The sequence below is a fragment of the Hylaeus volcanicus genome, chromosome 2, assembly GCF_026283585.1.
Source record: "Hylaeus volcanicus isolate JK05 chromosome 2, UHH_iyHylVolc1.0_haploid, whole genome shotgun sequence".
Classification (NCBI taxonomy): Eukaryota; Metazoa; Arthropoda; class Insecta; order Hymenoptera; family Colletidae; genus Hylaeus; species Hylaeus volcanicus.
In genome coordinates this window covers 6,375,836-6,400,550 of record NC_071977.1, presented here as the reverse complement: position 1 = coordinate 6,400,550, position 24,715 = coordinate 6,375,836, and the positions used below count along the sequence as shown (strand labels likewise).

General features: G+C 46.4%; 1 protein-coding gene across 2 annotated transcripts in view; it reads left to right on the top strand.

Annotated features, from left to right (window-relative positions):
• Nucleotides 1-1,292: 1,292 nt before the first annotated feature.
• LOC128872615 (uncharacterized) overlaps nt 1,293-24,715 on the top strand; it is a 273,873-nt gene continuing 250,450 nt past the window's right edge. For both annotated transcript variants that reach the window (XM_054115480.1, XM_054115477.1), the window contains exon 1: nt 1,293-2,326. The gene's annotated coding sequence lies outside the window, so the exon portion shown is untranslated. The remainder of the gene's footprint in view (nt 2,327-24,715) is intronic.

Below are 24,715 nucleotides of genomic sequence, written 5' to 3'. Positions count from 1 at the left end.
TCGTAGGTAAGGGCGAAAGGTGGCACGAAAAGGGCCAAAGGAAGAGCGCGGACCCGACGAAGACAGCTTGCTCCGAAAACGCACGGCACAACGTTCGAGAGTTGCGAGAGAAAGAGGGTGAAAAGCGACAGAAAAGACGGACGGAGGAACGCGGAAGGGTAGGGAAATATAGGTAGGGAAAGCGAGATCGCGAGGTGGAGCGAGAGGGAACCAACAGCAAAAGAGAGCGGAACAGAGAGAGTAGGAACACAGTAGGGTAGGTGCAGGTAGCGAGGGGCTCGAAACTGGTCGAGTCGAGATACAATGAAATTGAAAATTATTCCTTTGAATTGAAATACTCGCTACTGTTACAGAGAATAGTGCTTGTAAGTCAAGGTATCGCTGTTCTTCGCATCAGAAATTATTAAATATAATAATTTTAAAAAGAATAGATAACTCGAAGTAAAATATAAATTACTCGTCGCTTTCTTTCAATTCTTGTTCGTTTCACTCTGTGGTTACTAAACAGGAATTGCTTATACATATACCCCAGAGGATTGAAACCTAACTCGGCCATTTATGGATTTCATGTTCACCCATGAAAATATAGTACGGTTCCGCGGACTAGATTACACACCAAGTTTATCAGTTACAGAAATATACAGCCCCGTTTCCATGCTACCAGCGAGATTCTGGTGTATCTCTGTCGTATGCAGCAACCTAATAGGAAAGGCCAGCGACGTTGTAGCGGGAGTTTCGCGATATTAGTTTGGAACGTATCAAATGTTCTCGCTGTTAATAGTCAAACTAAGCGTAACGACAAATGGATAAACTCTATTCGCGACCGATATAGTACGTTTGCATCAATTCCCAGCCTAAAAGCCGGATCCATTTCTATTGGCTTACCTCGGTCGAAGAATTCACTCAGCCCTTCTCTTAAGGGGTGGAATGGGTACTTGATATCTCCGTTGCTTTAGACAGACTCGAAGGTGAGATGAATTCGAAGGACTGTAGTCTCGTTACCTTCGAAAAGGTTTTAATTAACATATCTGTAAAAAACTTGTCAGCGTTAATTCTAATACAGTCCCACTGTGGAGTGGAGCAACAACTGGAAAAGTAAAAGTTGCTCCAAAGCTCGCGGTGCGGGAACGTCGAATGGCCATCGCTAGGGTTGGTCGGTGGGATCTGTAGAGGGGTAGGAAAGCGCAGGACGAGAGGGTTGGGAAAGCCGAAGCGTGGCTCCTCCGAGTGGGGGTAGTCGGTACCTCGAACGACTCCGTGGGTCTCCGGATCGCCCCGCCGCGTTCAGTCCGACCCGGACGTTCGAGGGAGACGCGTCTGTCTTCTGTGGCACGTACGCGTCGTATCGGTACGCACGTTGTTCGCCGTCGTGGTCGTAACGTAACAATCACGCTCGATCGTAAATAACTCGCCGACCGGGGAGGTCAACGTTCGACCGTGCCGATTATTATTCGCGGGTAGATAGACTCGACAGTGCGCGAAAAAATCTGGAGACGCGCGCTGACCGCATCGCACGAGGCTCGAAACGAAGAGTGAGAGGAAGGAAGAGAGGGAGAGTGAGAGGACACACGAGCACACCGTGGAAAAGAGGGTGGGAACGGCGAAGAAAAAGCTCTCTCTATCTCGACTGCCTCGCCGGCTTTCCACGGCCACGAATCGATACCACGCGACCGTCGCCGCCGTCGGTCGTTCCTCTCTCTCGACCTCTTCTCGTCGTTCGCTACTCGTGCCTACCAACCACGCTCGCGTCGATTTTTCCTCTCTCTTGACGCGCTCGCCGACTCGTGGTTGTCTCCTCACGGTCGCCGCCATTCCGCATCGACTGCACGAAACTTTTTTCACGGGGTATCGCGTGTCGTCGTGACTTCGAATTTTGGCGGTCGAGTTTCGCGCGATTGATGATCGACGTTCGATAATCGCCGCCACGCGAGAATGGCGCGACCGTAGTGGCGCGAACGTCGAACCCGCCAAAATAACCACTGGCTGCTGCTGACGGACGACGCAGCCCGTTCCCTCGTCGAGGATAGAGGACGTGAAAAGGTGATACTGGTGTTATCAGTGCGAGGCAGTGACAATAACGGTTGTCCTCGACCGCGTACAGTGCTTTTTATTTGTTCACGGAGGAGAATCGACTCGGCCGGAAGCCCCGTGGTGCGTTACTCTGTGTGGCACGTGACGATCGACGTTTGTTTGTTTTGGTGCTTACCGCCCACGGTGTTCGACCTGTTTCGGAGCAGTTAATCGAATCATCGAGGACATCTTGCGAAATCGCTGACAACTTTCGTCCAGTGACCAGCAGGATTTTCGCAACTGGATCGTTGAAAAAGTAAGTGATACAGTTTTGTTTTCGCGCGGCGCGTGCACGCTTCCGGTGTTGGGATAGTACTCCGCGAGTCTTTCCACTTTTACTAGTCAAAACTTTTGATCAAACATTTTAAAACGACAGCATCGATGGTATCGTTGTTTGCGGAGGTAAAATACTCCTGAGATGTAAAGCAAAATCGATTGCGAAGCATTCTGCTTCGCATTTGTACGTTTGGAATGTTGTATGAAGTTTTTTTTTCTAAATATCTGAGTCAGTTCGAGAGATAGGAAACATCGCAAGATGGTAAACATTGGCGAGCAGAGGTGAAATTTCGTCCGATGGCACTGATGCATTTCTGTTGTACCCAATAACACGTTGGGAAAGTAAAAGATGAACCGGTGCTCGTTAAGCCTGTCGCGTTGCTTCCTCCGGTAATTCCGGCCTGAACTTTGCGCCCGAATTATTGTGCTTGTAAATTACACGCTTGGCCAAGGCCCAAATGGCCGATGCTGCTAATTTAACTGTACATTTTCATTAGCCCGTGAGCCAGCCTCGTTAATTCGTGAATCGCGGGACACGAGCCCGATAATTCGCACGAACGAAACGCGTTAAACCTTCAACATCTTCGCTGCTCCAAATGGATCTCGAATCGCGCGATCATCGCCACCGATTGGAGTCGTTCGAGACATCCTATCTGTAATTTTATTTTGTCCATCGCAAATGATAACGATGGGTTAAGATAGTAATCATGTCTGTAAACATTTTTCGAAGTTGAAGTATTTCTAGTACAGAGGTTGTGCATCCGCTTTGTTTTTAAAACACTTCATGTATTGATTAATACATCGACCGAATACTCTTTGTTCGATGTCGAGTTTTAATTGAAATTGCTGTGCCTGCTCACTGTTTTCCCAAAGTGAACAATTCTAAATAAATTAAAACTGGATATGTACATTTTTTCAATTTAGTAATTGACTTACACACTTTGTTATACGGGGGAAGAGAGGTGTCTACAGGTACATTACCATATATGGTACTGATTCTACTCTTAATTCGTTTCGAGTACGCTTTATACACGGTTCAATTAATATACGCCATTCGTGCCGATGAGTGACTATTTTTTGATACATGCAAGTATTAATTGAAATCGCTCCGCGTGTTTCCATCGTGGAAAAAGAGACGCGTCGCTCTGTGGACCATCGTGTGACGACATCGAGGCGTGTGATTCAGTTGCGTTGAAGCTGATCGCGAGGAAATTCCCGGGCGGGCTTGAAATTCAACCGCAAAAGCTCGAGATCGAGCCGGCAGTCAGCTGGGTTGAGATCGCGGTTTTTATGAAGGTATTTTTATCGCGCGCTTTGTCGTCTAAGCGCGTGTCGACAAAAGCCCGTGACGGAGAGCGCCGCCGGCGACTTTATAGATCGTTCACACGGCGAGATGTTTTGTTCCGCAACCGAGGAATTAATCGATCGTAAAGAGGCTAATGCGAACGATACGCCGGCCAGCCGTGCACCGTTGGCACATTTGACAAAGGAAAACGATATATCCATGCGGGCGTATTCTCTGTCCTCGACTCTTATCGCCTCACAAAAGACTTCTCTCGACCCAAGTAAACGTTAGTCCTCGCCAATCCTTTTTGGGGGGCTTCGTCTCGTCCCAGAATTTCGGCGTTTAACCTTTTTCCGTTCGCCTCGACGCGGTAGATCCCTGGCGGCATCGGTCCCTTTTTCGAGCACCTCTTCTTGGATTTGTTTCGGAGCGGGTAAGCTTAGATCAGGATTTCCACTGTGTATTAAAAACACATTGGGGCGTGATAGGGGACGATAGGTCTGTGATACAAAAAAAAAAAAAAAAAAAAAAAAAAATGTAGTTTGCGATATATAGAAACGAAATTTTGTAATAAACGAAAGGTTCGCGGCTGCCAATGTTGAAGCGTCTCTCTTCGATAGAAGTTGGTAGCTCTCGTCGCATAAGTTTCCGTTAAACTCGATTTCAATCTCGAAAGCATTTCGTCCTCTTTTCCCAAGCTTGAAGTTTGCAGAAATTCTCGACCATACGAGAAGAGAATGAAGTGCGATTCGTGTTCCGCGGGAAAGGCTCGGCGTTCTCTTTCATGGCCCTTATGGGTTTTCCATTGTCAGTTATTTGTTGTCGATATTTCTCAAGCGGAGCTGATCAAGTTTCGCGGCTCGTATCGACTCTGCCCGACCACTCCGTTCTTGCTAGGTCGAATTTATATTTTGCAATCTCCTTATAACGACCATTTCGAAGGCGTGCTCGAAACACTCGAGCCTTCTTCTTTATTTGCCAATGGACTGCAAAGAATTAAATCGTGGTTCGAGAAGAGTCACGAAGACAATCCCGCAAATCTAACGCCAAATTGAATGGTTCGTCGTTGATGTAAACACTAATGCTCGTGAATTAACGTTTCCATAAAAAGAGGTGACTCCCCCCCCCCCCCCCCTCCAGGCGAAATTGAGAAATCGATTTCGACCTGGCCCTTAATAAAACCTTAATAAAAGGTCGGACGTCGAACGTTAGACGGCACAAAGATATAGGGTTGAGAATCTGTAATTTAGTTGGTCGAATTCTCGAGTCCCTCCGACGTCTCATTAGATTTTATCGCGGCAAGGTCTACGGCTACAGTCCAGCAGCGGATACTTGAGACTTTAATCCTGGCCCATAGTCGAGTCTCTGAAAGTTACATACTTTCGAAAAGTCTCGCCGGTTTCCATTGCCGTCCACGAGCACGCGACAAACTCGAACCCGCGACGTTATTATATAGTACACGATTCTACTTCATCGTGCTCGGGTTTAAATTCCAATTAAAATAAAGTTTCAACGTCCAATCTGTCTGGTAATTTCTGATCGTAACCGGCGATTGTTTCGCAGTTTAAAAAGCGTCCTAAGCCGGGGAAGGCGTGTCTCAAGACTTAGTTTCTTCGGAACCGAATTAATTGCAAGCATTATTATTCAGTCTTAAAGCAGAGATCGAAACGTGAGGTCGCGCTTTTAATTTAAAATAAACGGTAGACCGCAGTTAGCCGTACAGATTAGGTCGAAACGTTAACCAAAAAAAAAAGAGAAAAAAAAAGGTGACGTTTGGCGTTTCCGTTCCCAAGAAGCGTATTCCTTAAATATTTCAAGCCACGCGGGCTTAGAGTGTCGGACGCCAAAGAGATTTTTCTTTTTCCGTCGCGTCAAGCGAGGCGTAGCTTAGGATGATCGAACGGGTGAGTCCCTTTTCGTCGTGGACGCGACCGATGAGGTTTGCCCGTGTATTTATTTTTAGCCAGCCGAAGAAGGAAACAGCGAAGAGACAGAACTTTGCCTTATTGTTGGATTCTGTTAAGTTTGTTCGCAACTACGCACCGAGATATATAAAGTTTCCCGCGCTGCATCGTTCTCCCTCGTTCTAGCCAGCTATACCGCGCTTAGTACGGGAAGACAATATTGACTCGGTCGTTTCTCCCTTGAGAAGCCGGCAACTTTATTTTCAAGGGCTTTCGTTATCGGCGGAATCGACGAATCAAGGACGCCCGCGATCTCAGTTTTCTCCATCGTTTCGATTGCCTACGATTTCTACTGCGATACTTTTATCCGTTCCCTTTCTACGACGTCTTTACAACGATTTCAATTGATACACCAAAATTAGCGTTCAAATGGAGCATTTAACCCCCGGTCTGCGATCCTATTTTTACAAACGTCGTCTACACACTATGGTTTTTTTTAGTGTGCCAGGTTTCAAACAAGTCTACAGAAACACGCAATGTGTAAAGGTTTGTTTAGAACTGGAAACATCGTCTTCCTCTTCATTGTTCGCAAAAGTATTTCTTCTGGGAGGTCTTTGTAAACGTCGCGCATTTGTTTTCCCCGCGGCGAGCGAGAAATCGATCGACCGGTTTCCTTGAACCCTCGTAATCTGTTCATCGGTACGTTTTTAACGAGCTGTGCAGGCAAACTTCTCTCGTCTTGTTTTGCCGGCCATAGCTTCTCAAACTTTGCCCGCCTATGAATAAAAGTGGAAACAGAAGTTCATTTCGAGGCAGAAACGCGGTTAGCGTAATGGGCTCGAGTCGAGATGCTCCGCAAATAGGGAGTAAGTGAAATAAAATGTAACGCACGAGAAGGTTTCGACCGCGATGATGTTAATTAGTTTTATCGTGATAATAAATTTCTAGTCGTTGAACATTGTCATTCAACTTATCGATTAAAAAATGGAATAAGCTGTACTACTTTTCCAAACTGAGATGTACGCTGGAAAAAGTAGAATTTCGGAATAGGAACTCGTTTGATGATATATAATTTCCTTTCTTGCTGCAGCACACGAGTGCGATACTTCTTTTTGAAATGGAACCATGCATCTTCTTTAAAATAAATCTCTTCTCCCCGCTATTCCTCGTATAAAAGTATTAAGGCATGCCCATTAAACGTGTAACGCGTTACAAGATATTTCACATTCTATGAAACTCTACAGCTTGCCCCAGTTTCTAAAATCACCCTATATTTCGTCTGCGTCTGTGTTGCCCGGCTGGAAGGTATTCGCCTCGCTTTCGAAAGTAAATTTTCATCGGTGGTAAAAATTGCGCGTTACTATTGCGTTTAAAGCTTCGTAAGCTTCGGGCGCATTTGCGTCGACCGTTATATTTCATCCTGCGATCGAATTGAATTTCCTGTCAACTCCTCTGTACGTGCCCGCAGAAGTAAACAACGGTTGCAAAGACGCGACATGTTGCACGTCGAATTGATTTAAAAGAGCACGCACAGCATGCAGCCTCGCCTCCAGCTAGGAACTGGTGACGCATCGAAGTGCATTCAAAGTGCATGCTGCGTGCTGTCGCAAACGCTGTTGTTTTCCGTGCAAGATATTTTTTTGACCTTATTCTGATCTTTATATGCTCACATATTCTTGGTTGCAAGCGTATTTTTATTTACGAAAATATCATTGCAGTGAAACAAATCAAATTAATAATAGAGATAGTCCTGATTACCCGCGTTTTTGTTCGAGCTTTAGGTTTCCTCTTATTCATTTATTACTCGCGAAACTGAAGTTAAGAAACTTCAAATAAAGTTATCGTTGACAGCGCGCACCTGTGTTTTCAAGTAGTAATGCGTAGCGTGGAAGTCGCCCGGCAAGTGGAATGAGAGCACACGTGTCAGACGCCGTGGTCGGTCTCTCGTTCTGTTCATTATTGTTTCTATTTCTCGATGGACGCTTTGCGTTATTCAGATCAGCATATTTACCAGTCACGGTCTAATTGACCGTACCCTTTCTCGTCTCATAAATATCCAAGGATCGGGGTCCCGGTTCCCTTGAAAAGAAGCTCGGTGAACTTGTCCCGTTGCGTTTGCGAGACGACGCGAGCGTACACGTACGCTTATTTAAATACCAAATAGACCATTCGCCGCGAGTCTCGTGTTCTGTGATTTTCATGGAGGGTTGGAGCCGTTCGTCCCCAAAGGGTGCAGAGCAAAAGAAGAGGCAGGGGTTAGACGGGTGCGCCCTCAAACGAGGCATAAAATCGGAGACGGGTCTGTCGTTGCGAAACGAGCTGCTCTAGATCAGAGAGAGACGAGACGAGGACTGCAAAACAGTTTCGAAGGGTGGCTCGGCATTAATCAATCCAAAAGAATCGTTCACCTCGCGAAATCAACACACGCCGTCATTCGCTTCGATCCGTTTGCCAAAGGGAATTTATTATTATTATTTTTTGATATCCACGAGATGCGTAAACCTATTAGATACGTTTGGAAAATAGTGATTAATTGAATGGTACGTTATACTTTTAATCGGAGTTCATATTTATCTTTACTTGTGTATGCAACGAATTGGTAGTGGTTTTTACCATTTTAATATTCCCACGAAATTGTATGCAAACTAACTTGACGGACCACCACGTTCGCCACGTCGAAAGGGAGGGTTCGAGACGAGCATTCGCTATTAAATGCTGAAAAGAGGACCGCGCCGCCAATCTCTTCAACGCGAGCTGTTTCTAGACAATCGAATCCCATATCGTTGAGTCCATCTCGCACGGGTATGAAATCGTTTGTTGGAAAAAATGCTTCCACCCGCCGCAAAAAAACGGCAGCTGAAAATCAATCCGTCCGCGTTTCCCGTAGAAACATCAGAAACGTCGAAATCGCGGGACGAATATTTCATGAAAAACAGACGGAGGTACCTGTGCATTTGTGGGGCTCGCGAAATTATTCTTATTGTGTTTCTATAGTTCATTGGAATCTTGTTAACTGTACATTTTATAACGGAACCCCGCGAGGTTTCATTCACAAAATATATCATTTCTACGATTTTTATATTTGTCCACGGATCTAATGAGACTAGTATTAAACTTTTAGGTCGAAGTTAGTCGAATACTTTCATGGGCCACTGTACGTTGAGAGAACGCAGTCCACGCCGCGACTTGTACGCGAAACTCTGTTCCCCGTTTCTTTCTCTTTCCCTCGAGTGCCACCCACTGGGAAACGAGCTACGGGACGGCGATAACAATGGGGTTGTTTTTACGAGCATCGTCTCCCTTTTCGTCTCCGTCGGACCCGTTGGCCATTGGAACGAACCCCGCGACTGCTGGCTAGGCCGACGCTCGGACCCTCGACACACGAATTAATAACCGTTTCAAACCGCTCCGCCGCCGCTTCGGAATTAAAATATCCTTGCCAGGGGGTCGGGGACGAGCGACAAATCCACAGAGGGCGGCGACGAACAGAGGAATACGGGTGGGCTCTGGTCGACTGAGCGGCCCGCGGGGGTGGCAGCGGCGCGGATTGTCCGCAAGAATTAATCACTCGTCCAATCTGCGCGAAATCACGCCGTGTAATCACCCTGCGAGGTTTGTTATTAGCGGTCCGCGGCGCGTACAGTACAGCTTCGTCAGCGCGCGCATGTCCCGCTTTAAAACTCGCCGGAAATGGCGCGGAACCGTGGAAACCGTCGCGATTACTCGCATCCCGTTGCAACGTTCCTTTCCCGAGCGACTGGCAAATTTTCGTAACACCGTTACGAATTTCTCGTTTCATTAATTTCTTAATTATCGAGGTCTATCTACCATCGAAGTTTAACCGCCTCTCCTCCACCTATTTCATTTCATTTTGCGAATTCTAGAAACTTGGAATGTTTCGACAAGACTCTAGGGTTAAAACAAGTGTCTTCTATTATTGGAAGTAGGTCGACGTTTATAATTTACCAAAACTTAAGTTTAAACCCGACGTAGCTGTAAATTTAGAATTTCCTTTGTGGGTCGTGCAAGAAACGAGGAGGAAAATAGCGACGGTCCTTCGTACGAAAATGTGTGTTGTCGCGATGTAATCGGCGCTCGTTTGTCTTGAAAAAGTTGTTCCCCGATCGGAGCGAGAAAAGCCGGGCCTGGATGAAATATGGGGGCTAAATCGCGCGTATCGCACAGATTGCATCTGAATCCTGCAATTACGCGGTGCCCCGGTTGGCAAACTGCATCGTGCGTCGCGCGTTAATCGATGCAAGCCGAACAACGAACTGTTTTTCCACGTGGAGTGTGTTTAAGGTGATCGACTCTCGTAAAAGAATAACTACGATTATCTGAGACGTAAATCATAACGCAAAGGTGAATATATACATAATCTCGTTAACATTATGGATTTTTCATCATCTACGAATATAAGCGGAAGTAGAGTTTAAATTAATTAGCTAACGAATAGGGCGAGCACTTCGAGCAAGTCCAGATCTGCAACCGGATAGAATTTCCCCTGTCAGATTACATGGAAGCATAACTAATGCGGTGCTTCCGTGTCTTAGAAATAGCTAGAACAAAAATGAGTGGAGCGATGCAGCACTCTGCCTTAGTGCTCCAGGTTTAATTACGAGCTAAGGGAATTACTTACGGTAAGAAACAGGGCGGCGAAGGACTGTGGAACGGATTGTAATTTAAAAAGAAACACGTGTATAGTCGGATCCAGCGCGAGAAGATCCAGAATAGCCAGGAAGGAAGGAGGAAAGGAAGAAGTGAAAAGGGTGGAGCCGGACTAAGATAGATAAGACCTCGTTATGGATTCCGGCAGCATGCACACAGCAGGACGTCCTCATTGCTCGAAGTGTCCTGTAAGATACGAAATAATGTCGGCGCGCATCCCGAGACGCACGGATAACTTAACCCGTCCACGCCTCGTACAATTTCTCCTAGCTGGGCTCCCTCGAAGCTCTCCTATCTCTGCTTCCATGACCTCTCCTCGCGCTTCCAATCTTCGATGCTCGCGACAAATCTTTCTCGCCTCCGTTCTCTTCTTCCTCCCCCATTTCTCGTTTTTTCCACTCCTCGGCTTCTGTACGCATCGAAGCCACTAAATCTATCATTGGCAGCCGAGAAGAACGCCTCCGAGGGCTACACTCGAACAATTTTCGTTGTCAAGAAGATACTACGATTAACAAAATAAATACTCGGTTATCCGTCTGGTATAGCGAATAGCTTTTTAATTCAGATGAATATTTTAGTCCAAGGTCCAAAATATGTGGTGGGTGTGATAAAAGATTCCATTTATATTTTTTCTATATCCTTGTTATATCTGGTCTAAGAAAAGTCTTTTGATAGTAACGTAAGAAACGATATTACATATGGAACGACCTAATACACTCTAGTAGTAAAAAGGTAACGGATCGATAAGCTGCTTATCTCGCATTCGTTGCTCGAAATTTTCATCCGGCTTAAGCAAGTTGACCTCCATTCGTATCTAGGTTTCGCGAATTCTTCCATAGATGTTGTCAGGTACTTTCTCATTCTCGAGTCAAGTGCGCGATGTTCGCGAATCGCGCACAAAACGACGAAGGGCTCTCTCCGGAGCGCGAGGCTCTCTTCCCTCCCGTCGTAATTACTCACTTCCATTTAGCGCGGCCATTAGCAGGCTACGTCTCATCGGGATTTTCTAATCTCCTCGCGATGGCCGACTCATCGAACGTTCACACTTGTACAAAAGTGTTCCCCTCGTTATCCAAGGATTGTGTTATCTGCTGCTAGAGACGGGGAACGGTCCACTTAATTAACAGCTTGTCTCCTGATAACGGAGCACGGGGAAATGTTCTTTGACAGTGCACTTTGGGTAGACGACTAATTACAGGGTCGAGGAATAGTAGACGATTTAATTTATCCATTCCAGCGACTCCGTTTAATTATCTTACGCAATAATGTCTCTTTCCAAGGAGGTATTTGAATACGTAAGTCAAGTGCTGCTCTCGCGCCTCTTGGGTCTAAATGCGGCATGGAACGTTTCGCTGGAGAACGACCGTTTAAAAATATAGCTAGTCTCACGCGAGGAACAAAGTTTCTGTGGATTTTCAACTTCGAGGATCCCATAAAATGGAATAATTGTCCTAGTATTAGATAAAAAGCGGTGGCGCAATTGTCACAGAACTGCGAGAGAATTATAGAGGATGTTCGAAGATACATCACAGCGCCCGAAAGAACGTCCCTTTAAAAAATGCACGCGAACGCAAAACAGGCGAAGATGCAGAAGCAAGTTGTACAAGAGTTTGGAACTAAACTCGTCCCCCCAGTCTGCGACGAAGTTAGTCGAGCATGTAACTCTTTCGGCTCAAAAGCAGCTTGGTTCGGCAACGTTTCCTGTAAAATCGCCGCAGAGTGGCTCGATTTCGACCGAAATTGAAAACAACGGATCCCGCTCCTGAATACCTCGGTCTGGAACCCAAAAGACGAAAGTTGCTCGTATCGCGGATGTTCACCTCGAGTTTAGCGACGCTTCCTCGATTTGCTGCTAGCCGAGACAACGGCGTCGGCGTCGTATTGGAAAGCAGGTCTCCGAATTTCCTAAGAAACTCGAAGTGATTATTCGTATAGTGTTCTCCATAAGCATGTCAGAAGCATTACGATTTAAGCAAATCGTTCCTTCCGAAGGGTGGACCATATCCATCCCGAAAATCGCAGCAGCTGTCGCAGTCGAAGTTTCCTCTTCGTCGACGGGGGTCACTTCGAAACTTTCCCTCCTTTTCGCCGCCTCTCGCGTTCGCGTCGCGGAAGAAAGTGGCCGGGCTAAAAAAAAAAAAAGGAAAGGGGTGAGTAAGGGGTTGGTTAAAACGGAAGGAGACGACGAGGGAGCGGAGCCTCGGCTGCAGCAGCGGCTCGACTCGCGCCGATGAAAAATTCACGTCGACGATAACTCGAGCGTTGCATTTTTCATAGAGCCGCGATACTTACTTATCCGTTGCTTATATCCGCAGGAGTTTTCGACCCGAACCAACAACCGCGCGCCCCCGGAGGCTGATAAAGGCATCCCGCGACCGTTCGTTGTTCCGTTTGCGTTTCCAGGCTCCTCTCGCCTCTAATTTCTTTTCTCCGTTTGCCTCTTGCCTCCGCTGCTCTCACGGGGAAATGCGTTTCGAGTGGGTCGATTCGAAACTAGTTTGCGTTCGAACAGCAGATTCCACGTAACGATAAAGGGTATGCTGGGGTTAGTATGTGAAAAGTGCCCTTACTACGAATTGGAGTCGAGGTACGTCAATTCTTAGATCCTTGGAAAACGTTTGTACCTAGGTTTTACCTTGTATCTGTTCTCTACCTTCATTTTGTACACTGCTTCGTGGGAAGTTATTAAAGAAACGAAGCGATCCCAAGCATTTCAAGTCCTGATATAAGAATAAGCTTCATCGCAGCACGAAGGGAAAGTCGCGTCCTAATCGTGACAGTCTTCCGAACTTCAAGTAATTATTCGTCCGCTGTCCCGAATCTGTCTGTTTAAGCAAACTCGTCCCCAACGTGTCTCGCAACCTCGACGCATAATTGGGTTTCATTAAAACGAGACTTCCTTTGATATCCGCGACGTGCAGCCGTCTTTGAGACAACTTGACGCAAGTTGAGCAAAGTCAAATCCGACCGCGAGAACACCGATGGGATTCGCCCCAGCGGCTGTTACTCGAACCATCGTATCTTTGCCTATCTTTACCGGCTCGATTTTTTCCGATAACTTCCGCGGAACCTATACGTATACTGTTGTCAAATTTAGTTTCGTTCATCGATATCGCATTTCCATCTGTAAAGTTACTTTCGTTTTCGCGGTCGTACCCTGAAATCACAAACACTTTACTTAACCGTTTATCTCGAACATGAAAGAATTATTGTCATTCCTGAAGAAAGTTAAGTAAAGAAATGTTTGACCTGATTTGCATTCGTCAACCATGTTTCGAAGACCCGACCTATAGTTTACTTCGTGTAAACTAATCAACGAAGCGCAAATACATTATGTTCTTTGAACCCGCTGGGAACGGCTGCACAACATTTTTCTTCCCGAATAGTTGGCCCTGGCTACCTACGCGTCGGAATCGGCTCTTTTGTGCACCGTCGTGCCTAACTGACCCTCTATAGGCGCGTCACAAATAGACCGACAGCGCTTGGTTCTGTTCGAACGATTCGTTCGAGCGAGACGTGGCTCCCGATGACAGTTCGACGCGTTACATCCGGCGTACGTCCCATTTTCCCTCTAATTTTGTGCCAGTCGCTCCACGTGAGAAACGATGATGAATGCGTCACGCGCAAAGCCTCGTCGACGTTTATCGCCAGCGTTTGTGCTACCGTGAATCAGTCGGCGCTCGTTTTCCTGCTGCTGTAAATTTCTTTGCTCGCTCGACGCTCGGAAAATATCGCTGTTGTGTTACAGTTGAAACAGCGAGTAGGAAACGTCTCTAACACAATTCTTAGGAGGACGTTAATATTCATGAAAAAGCAAGGTTGTTCGCTTAAAAAAACCAGAATGAACCAAACCCAGATGCGACAACAATAACCAGGGCTGGTAGTCAACAGCGGGGAAAGCCTCCATTGTCGACGTGTTTCCAACAAGAGGATCGCATCGCGTACCGCTCCGCGGGTCTCTCTCGAAAGTCATTATATTTGTTCCATGCACTATACAGTATTGCCTGTCAGGTTGTCGCAAAGTTATCCCGATCACCTCTCGGTGTACCTCATTCTGGTCCTCGGCGTATACGAAGTCGAGGGCGAGATAACAGCGATCAAATTTCGTCTACCTCGTTCTTCGCTTATCTCAACTCGGTTCCAAGCTTGCGATAACCTGAATGGCAATACCGTATATTCAAATTCTATCACATACGGGAGTCGACTACACGCGTACCGCGGTGTATTGAAAACCCAAAACCGAAGTGGAGGTTAACAAAAATATCTTCCACCGTGGTTTCGTCTATTCACGGCGTCGTCGAGTGGTTCCCCGCTGGCCTTCGCGAGCTGGTGTCGCGAATGGAGATGTGCCAAGGGAGATCCAGAAATTGGGAAGCAGAGAATGCAGCGAAGATTTATCCGAGGATATTTACAGTGCTGCGCGGTGGCGCGATTAACTCTTAGGGAAAGCAGATCGAGCCGCTTCCGCTATTAAATATGCATGATTTGAGGTGAATATAAAATACTCGGGGAGGATCTGCCTTCGGTGGGGTGCACGCTGGTCTGGAACACCTTTGGCATCTGTGTTCGAGGATTTAAGGTGGAAGGATTCGCGAGTCCCGAGGGCGAACGCTGGAAGCACGAGAAACCAGAGGTTAACAGAGGACGGGGACGGGAGCAAAGATGGAGGAAGACTGCTCGAGAAAGAGCGAGGGGAAGCGCAAGGTTGTTTGCTTTCGAAGACTGCCGGAGCCCCGCTTGCTTATGAAGTCTGATCGCGTGTAAGGGTGCGTACAGACTCGAGTCGAGGACCGAGCCTAGACCCCTAAAGCCACGTTCCCGCTTTTGCGATTCCAGCAATGACTCGGATTACGTCGCAATCACGATGGAGCCTCTGGTAGCTTTTACAAACTTACTTGGTATCATTTCACTGTTCAATTCAATAAACATGGCGAATGATCGTTACACGGTGGCCTTATCAGGCGTTTGTCTTTATTCCAAGGTCTCATAGAGTATGGTCGAGACTTTACGCAAATGTGTAAAGAAGCGAAGGTGTGATCCACAAGCAGAAGCGGGGCATTAGGTGGTTTCGATGCAAGTCTGGCCACACCCAAGATGCTCTTTCGCCCTGTCTGCTCTTCCTTGCCTTCGGCACACCCTGTCATGGCACAAAGAAAGGTTCGATGCCTACCGTATACCTTATCCTCGGTTATCCAATATCTGTTACGGGTGTAACGAAGAGGGAAACAGACGCAGAACGCGAGGACCGTCGGCGAAAGTTAATCATATTAATTGAGAGTCAGATTCATGAAGAAGTTCTCGGAGGGTGGTTGATCCTCGAGATTGAATTCCGTAATTTCCTTGAAAAATTCCCGTAAAGGCGCGCTTTTACTTAATACCGTCGATGTACACTCGGTGTTTGAGATGTAAATGTCGTCGGATTCGGAGGATTTTCAATTTAATTTAAAGCTGGTGACGCGTTTGGAAATTACGGTGCATTCAGGTCGTCAAGCGGTCAACGTTTTGTTTCACGTTGTCATTTTACGCGTTGCTTTGGCGCTTGTTTCGCGTAAACCGTGCATTAAGGAGGAAAATGACGGTATCGATATTCATGGATTCTATGGTGGATTTCGGGCGCGAGGCCGTTCGATTCGCGACAATTTAACAATGCGCGGTTGTCTGGTTATTCATTCGACAGAAAATAATCCATCGTGTTATAGTAGGAATAATTACTGTAACGTTAGTGTAACGGTATTATCATTGGACAGCGCTCGATATTAATCATCTGTGCCACTATGCGCGCTGATGTACGTTATTACGTTTACATGACCATAGAAAGTGGCATGTACCGCGGTCATCATTAACGCGGCATGTTAATACACTAATAACACGTTCCTAACAAAACTGTATCAGTTTGGATCTAATTCGCCATTTTCGTCGCGAACGAGATCGTTTTAGTTCCGCTGACAAGCTAATGACTTCATCATCGTTAACTCTTTTTACACGAGCCGAGCACGTTCGCTCTTGAAACTTTTAAATTTGTTTCACGGGGAGATCAAACGTGCGTTGATCTTTGACCTCGCGCCACCTAACCGCAAACCCACGTTAAAATAATTAGCGAGATAGCTTCTATCAACAAACCTACACCGCATAAATTAGTTGAACATATTTGGGAAGAGCGGACCACTTAGTCTGCGAAGTGCAGAAAAGAATATAAATATTTAATTCAAGGTTAATTTAGTAGGAAGGTATTCTCCGCGTAAATGGAATATTCAAGTTCGTGGATGGTTTACACGGCGCTCCAGATCTTTCCATGAAAAGTGAAATAAGATTTCCTTGCCTTCATCAACGATCTTTATAATCGTTTACGACGGAAGTGCACTCGAAGCACAACGATAAAACTGTTAGACCTAAATGGAGGGAGAAGTTTAGATCTAGATGGTATTTCGGAGCAAGGGATGGAACCGGTGCTCATTGAATTCAAGATACTGAATACTTTATGGAGGGATCATCTCGGGTTAGAACAAGCGATGATCCAACTGCGTCGAGCGGCCTGGACCCTCCTCCCTCTCGAAAATTGTTTTGAATTACTCTCGAAGAGGGTACGACGCGATAAAAGCGTGTCGCCGCTTTCGAGGAAAGGAGCGAAGCGAAAACGGGAATGCGCAACCCCTGTTCGAGAGGATCACCGAAAACACTCGATCGCTCATTCAGCTCATTAAGGATAAGGCCTCGGCGCGGGGCGTTTACCTAATTTAAATATTCCTCCGGTACTGGGCTCCGGAGAGTTTTCTAATTTAACCACGGCGAGCCCTATCGATTCTCTCCTCCCTTTCTTTCCTCTACATCTTGGGACTCGTTAAAGTCCATTAAGGGGGAACACCGCGGCAACGAACGGAAAGAGGAAAAGTGTCTTCCGCAATTTTTTGCCTGGAGTACGAATCAATCTTTTTTAAAATCTCCAGTCCAGCATCTTTATACGTGAATGACTCAACATTAGTTTTTTTTTTAATTACTTAGATCTTCTTCGAAATATACAAAAGTAATCTGCGAAAATCGTAGCAAAAATGAGACTCTAACAGCCATGAATAGAGTCACGAAGCAGAGGCTGCACAGACTCCACGAGCAGGTAGCCTGATTCCGTCGAAAGGTGTCGGGCTCTTTTCGGTGCCTGCAGAAGATTTCGTGGGGTCACGTATGCTACTCGCGTCCTTCCGTGAAATTTTTCCGCCCCGAGAGCTTCGATTCTATCTCGCGTGCTCGACCGTGTGAATTTTAACACGCCCGGCAAATTCTTGCTCGCGAAAGTTTCGTGGGAATTTCCACGGGCTCTGTCAATGACAAGATTTCTGTTCCCGTCGTTTCGCCTCGGGTTTCTTTCACGTTTCCTTCCCTGTCGTGACTTGTTGATCCGACAAGTCGATTTATAATCCTTTAACGCGCGACATCTTCGGGGTGTATCGCGTCGCGAGACACAAGTCGCGAGAGAGGATTTCGTATCTCCTTTTCCGAGAAAGTTTATCCGCGTCGACGTTTCGAAGTCTCGATGAAAGTACGCCCTTTTTTTCGTCGCTGGAATCTGGTCTATCGGCAATTTTTTCTTCGTAGAGTTTCCTGCGTGCGAAATTGATGTTTAATTAATAAGGTACGCAGGAGTAGTTTATGTAACAACCTATTGCATAGGAACTTTGATTTTTGTTTTAGTCGTAAAAGATCACCCTCTTCTTCTTACTAACCCCGCGAGAAACCATCGAGTTTCCACACCGATTCAAGCTCCCTGCTAACCGTGGGAGCCGTATCTCTAATTGCATCGTGGTTCCTTCAAATAGCTCCCCGTATAAATCATCCCGTTGCGGGGCTCGTGGTATCAGCGTCCCGATTAATACTGATGAACCCGCCGCGGAACAACAACATTTACAGGTTCATAAACAGACTCGGCCGTTATTGATATTCCTCCCTTGGAGCCATCAATTAACATCGCAGCTTGTAGCGCGCGGTTTTACGAATTTGGAAGGGGGGCATATGAGCTTCTGGCCTGTGGCGGCTCGTTACTGCCGCCCTCTCGCCCTTTCCTCCACCGGACGAGTAACCGCACTCACAGGCGCGTACAATGCCCGTGGACGCACAAAATGCCGCGTACAAGGCGCGGAAACGCTGCAAGAGGAAGGAAGCAGATTCCATTTGTGGCTAAATGACTGATGCGCCCGCGTGTTGCGTGTCACGTTATGACTCTGGACGTGCGATGATGTATCGCCCCAACCATACCTCGCAGTCACCGAATCCCACCTCTGCTTCGCGCAAACACTAGTTAACTCTTTGTGCCACTGGTATTGTATATCGTTCAGGAGTTGGCGAGGCACCTACGAACTGAAGGGGACAGAGGCAAGGAACTTTCATCGTTCGGACCGCCTCTGCTACCCTCCCAGAGTCTCCTTTTCTTTCGAGCGGTCACACCGCATAGGCGTAGTCCACGCTACATTGTCGGTCAAATGCAAAATGCATTTTATACTATTTTATTTTTCTTACATATCTCTACGCCAATAGTTACTATTACTCTCTCAGTTTATTTCGATACGTCTCGTTCATCATCTTCGTTACGCGTTAGCTTTGTAGATCATTTTCTCAAACGTTTCATTTTTCGAATTTATTTTCTGTATCAGTTTGAATGCCAGCTACTCGCCATCCTCTCTCTGGAGTTAGGCGAGGGTATCGTGCAATATTCGTCGAACAGTTTGCTCGCGTACTAGCGGTGACGGTAGCCCGGCTCGTTCGTGACTGGATCGCGGGTGGAAACTCGATAGCTCGGACTCCAGAAACCTGGGCACAGACGCAGAGAGTTCGTATTACGCCGTGATATCGCTAATTGTGTACTAGCCCGGTCACCGCATTACCGGTCGATAACGCGGAGAGGTCCCCGTTGGTCTCGTAGTTACGGCACTGGCGAACAAGCACCGGTGTACATATTCCGGCGCTGGCCGTGGCCGACGCTCCTGGCCGGAAGGGTCGGTATAGCGGTTCCGTGTATATACTTGTAAGAGGCGCGTAATTTGAATATCGGCCTCGGTGGCGGCGCATCACCGCGAGATTACTGGAGTACCATTATACCTCCCATAGACAATGGAAACCGCTTACGTGGCCGTAAATGGCTTCGTCTACCGCGAGGCTGGTCCCTTCCGTTGCTTGTTCGCCTCCCTTTAAATCTCTCCACCCACGCTCTTGCTTCCTCCGTTCTGGTCGCAATGCTCCCGTCGTCTTGGCGTCTTCTCTCGCGTTCTCCTTGTTAAAGGCGTCGCGTTCCCTACCGTTTAGGCGGCCCGGTGTTGCGCGTCGCGGTGGAATCAATTTTCGGCTGGTTAGATTCGCGTCACGATCTCGAATTGATAATTGCGATGCTAAGAAGGAAGGGGCTGATTGAGGGAAATAACGAGTGGCTCGCGTGCTTCCTGTCAGAATTGCTTTCGCTAGCCTCGTACCGCTTGAATTCGGGTTCCCTCGAGAACATTTTTAGTCGGCTCCCATCATCGTTTGGGAATTAACCGGTACACTTGAGCTCCTTCTACTCTTACCTCCGTTTCAGGTACTTTTGAGCAGACCGTCTGAGGTACTTTTGCGTACAATACCATATATGGTCGATCTTATAAGATCGATGTTTAACGTCTTAGGAGGAATCTTTATTGGTCTTTTCCTTTATCTTTATATCTTTGTAAAATTCTTGATAATTAAAATATGAATTAATTTTTCTTTTCAAGAAACTTTCAACGGGCACTCGATCACCTTTCTAACGAGACTCTCACCACGAAAGAATCAAAGATCGTAAGAATGGTTTCTTCGGTCGTTTGGGAATCCGTTAAATCGCCCTGACGTCGTTACGTTATCGTCACGTGTTCACGAGACACGTTCAAACACGGCCTCGGTGACGAAGGTGTTTGCCGAGAGGAGAGGCGGACAGAACACGGACGGAAGGAACAGTGATAACCTGAGACGAAGGGATTGTAATCACGTTGGGGTGCTCACCCCCGTTCTCGAGGACGCATCGATGTTCTTTGCCGCGGTCGATTTCCATCGGATACGGGTATTCATTTGCAATTCGCTTGCTGAAAATTGATTCGACCGTGGTCGTTACCTCGTCGTTTTGTGTTTTCGTCGGCTGCCAGTACCCGGGAAAATTTAATTTCATTAATGATTAACCGTCATGATTACCGTATAATCGAACCAGTAATTAATGATTGCGATTACCGTGTAATTGATAATGATTATTACGAGTAATCAGACTTAATGTAATCGTCGGACATGATTAATTTACTAATCGTTAATCACGCAATAGGTACACCTTTTGCCGCGATCGAATCGAGAAGTTCAAGTTCAATCAAGAACAAATGGACGTTGATAATTACGACCAACGTTTTCTAGTTAAATATACATTTGTTGAATAAGTTAGGGAAATTAATTACGAAATGATACGGAAACCATTGAATTGACGAATGGATGCCGAATCATAATTTACTTCTCGTACAATTATCCGTTTAAATATTTCACTCGATCGAGTTGAATGTATAAAGCGAGCGCAGAAAAATGGAAGATTAATGTACGCAAGCAGAGCTAGAACGTACGTTCGGTACAAAAGCAGAGCTGCCGCTAGCCTAACCACGATCATTGCGATTACTTGCAGCAATCAACTAGAAAAGTAATCACAAAGTAATTGTTCAACTCTGTCGGGGCGGTGGACGCGAGCGCAAGTTATTGCCTGGACGGTAAAAGCGAGTGACCCGTTGTTTTAACGATTGGATAATGTTTACGCTTCGGTGATTCCAGCTTTGTTGCGTGCCGAATGCGCAAAGAAGAATTGCGGATTAGGCGGCAAATATTGTCCCTGCCCTTTTTGCGTGTAATTATTGACACAGCGCTAATTAACCGGCCTCGTTTAATCCGATCGAATTCTCTTGGATGCGCAGCCACGCGCTGCGACGAGCAATTTGTGTGGATTCGCAATTTCGGAGATGGTTTCCAGGGACGAGGTGTTTCTGCTTCGTCCTTTCCGTCGAAGGGATAAAAAATTTACGCGCTCGCTCGAGACACGCGCATGCAGGAATATTTAAGGACTTTTGCACGTAATTCTCCGGCGATCCCCGCGGCGAATGCATAAGACAGTCGTTTGTACGCCCTGTATATAACATCGATGCCACCTTGTACGGTTTCTTGGCTGTTTTTGGCTGTCTTGGCTGTCTTGGAATTTTTGAAAAATTCCATCTTGGTAACGAAGGAAATTGTTGGAAATTTATTGAAAAAATAATTCTACCGTTTCACTCGGATCAAAATTTTGCACATCCTCCGAACGATTTATTTATTTTTCCAAGAGGGTAGAGGTGCGTTTCGACGTTGACGCTTGCGAGGTACGGCACTGTGCAGCTGCAATGGCTGCACCGGTCGTTCTGCTCGTCCTGGACGCCTCTCTCCCCAGTCGCCGCCTGCATGGCCGGCATCCCTTTGGAATATTAATATGACGCGAAATATTATAAGCCACGACAGTCGACGCCGCGGGAATACTAAATATTATCCTGCAGGACCCTATGGTGACTCGGTGCTCCTGTTGGCGCTTACATTTCGCTCTTGGCAGCGACCTTCAGGCTATGCGCGAAACACGGTGATAAACTGCGGCCCGTATCGCCGTTTCTCTGTTACGCTACAAAAAGACCACGAGACTCGACCACGAGCGAAAATATGGAATTTTAAGCAACCAGCAATGCTAGAATTTCTTGCCTCGTTCGCGCAATTGCGATCGACTAGCTCTAAATAACGGTATTATTTAGGGTATAACACAATACGCCGTGGTCAGCATCGTAACAATGCAAGTGTAGCTTTGTTTTCAAAACAATTGCCAAGGATCATTCGATATCAATATCTAGCATTACCAACGTAATTGGAGCCAATGAATTTTCAAACGGTCCCATTCACTGTTCTTGTTTACATTAGATGAGAAATTATTCACGTTCGAACTATTGTTAATAATTCTCGCAGCAAAATTACGTAGGTTTTCAATAGTTTTCTCTTTTTTATAAACACTAAAAGAAATACCCTTTCTGTCATCGTTCAGTCATCTTATCTTTTACACCAGGTGTTCCGCGTGGAAGACATTTCTTCTAGCAGCAGTTGAAGAAAACCATTGAAGTCGAGGAAACTTTACGACAGTCGAAGTCGGACGTCTCTCCGGAGAGACGTAAAGAGATCAGGATCGCGTCGTGGTTTCGTTATCGATCGACGAGAAACGGCAAATGATAATAGCAGTGTAGATATCCTCGCGTGGTCCTCGTTCCTCTCGAACTTTTCACACCCGTACAATGATTGTCTTCCATCTCGTATTTCGATTTCTTACTTTTCTTTAAGGGGACCTAAACATTGTGAAGGATAAAGGTTACCAGGAAATTCGAAGGATAAAGAATACCAGGAAAAAAGGCGTGCAGTTAATTTATTTATCAAACGATAATGTTTGGCGACCGGATGACAGAATATACACGTAAGGCAGAACTGGGTGTTTACCACGACATTTATTGGACAGCGGCTGCTGGCGGCGCGCGTCCGTTAACAGGTCGTCTTCTTTAATGGTCGGATAAACCGACTAACCGTCGGCCGTTATTTCGCTCGAATTGGCCGTAAAGAAAAGAGGAAAAGCCTGTGCGCGTCTTGCTCGCTGCGGCGCGTCGTAGATATTTTCCGCGCGCGGGTAATTAACTTCCAACTGGAGATCGGGTGGAAAGCACCGCGTCGAAAAACACTTTCGGGGGAGCACGCTAGGATACACGTTAGAACGAGAACGAAATAAAATCCTATTAGTGCTTTTAACGGTTATTACGAGACAAACGCGCCGCGGTTGCGCGGCGTTCGAAAGTGGCCGTAAAAGGCGAAAAATAATATAAAAATACACGAGCATGCTGTCGCGACTAATTATTTTAAGTGAAAAAATAACATCGACGTAACGACCTCTGACGTTTACTGCGGGCATAATTAAAGGTCCTAAAATGTAATTATAATCGTGATTAAATCTATTTATTGGTAGCGAGGTTGGACAACGCCCAATCGCTTCACGAATAGTTCCTCTCGTCTCTACGTACCTGGCTGGCCCTCCTATTTGTTTGTCATTTTCAAGAAATTCTGTACACGCGAGTTTGTTCACCGATATCTGGATATCCTGTCCGATTTCCAAACCGTACGTTGTAACGCGTCCCTAAGCTCCCCGTATGTTTGCTCTTACGAACAGTGTCCTCGACGAGAATTGCGATACTCCCTTGCGATGTTAACTATTTCGTCCCATTATTACTCGACTGTAATACTGGGATTTTGCAACCACCGGCGAAGCATATCGTTGTAAAGAGAAGAATCACGCTCGCGTTTCTGGCAGCCTTGATGGGCACAGGGTACTTAAACATCCGTTCATCGTGGTACCTCGTGGACGGAAGGTCGCGGTGGTGAACGACCGGGTAAAATTATGCAGACAGGTCAGTCGCTGACGCTGATCTCATTATCTCATCGTTGGCAGTCTACGCCAATACGCTTTATACATTTCGGCGCGCGGAGCGGCGTAGGCGGCTGCTTCAAGCTGCTCCCAGCGTTTTTAATTCAATGGTGGCTGCTCGTAAATTATTATGCATAATACAGTAACTCCGCCGCGAATATAGACCGCGGTCCGCTGCTTCCTTCTCCGCCCATCGCTTCCCTCTGTTTCCCGTTTCGTCGTCTTTTTATCTCGGAATTTTCACTGACGGGAACGATAATTCGTTACTTTGTCGTAAGGAGACTACAAAGGGTGAATCGTTAAAAACATCCAGCCGCAGCGGTGAACTTTTTTATCTCGAACAACCAACGTCCAGGGTTGTTTACGAGGTGCGTGTTCACTACTTGTGGCCACGTACCGCAAATTACTATTACGATTATACCTGTTTGCCGTGCTCGCGAGTACAGCGTACGTTTTGATTAGTAGACCGAACATTACTCGTAGTACTTACTTTGTTATCTCATTGATGTTCAATGGAAAATGAGTCTTAAAACTTGGAAATATGACGAAGTAGAAGGAGATAACGGTATACGATTAGATTGAACGAAGGATTTCAAAGGTAACTTTGGAAGAACCAGGGTTAGGAGTTTCGAAGATAGAGCAGCGAAGAGGTGATGCGATCAAATTTACAACCACTGTATAGGAGCGTGCAACAAAAATTTTTGACATACCTTACACTAGAGACAAGACAAGAGGATAGATGAGGACCGTGCACAATGTCGCCCTAATCGAAAAGGAGGCTTACGAGAGGCACGTGGAAGAGAGCTGTCTCAGGAATGGATGAATGATGATGAGAGATTCTTCACTCGGTGTTCGAAGTTTTCAGCTTATATTAGGCGAAGACAGAGATTCGTGAAGACTTTCCTAGGAACAATGGAGATGGGTATAGGAAGTAGTTCGTCTAAAAAGGAAGTAGACTCGACAGCAAGGATGGTGCTTGGAGTTTAAGCTGAGGTCGTGGAGCGAACAGTTCTATTCCTCTTCTTG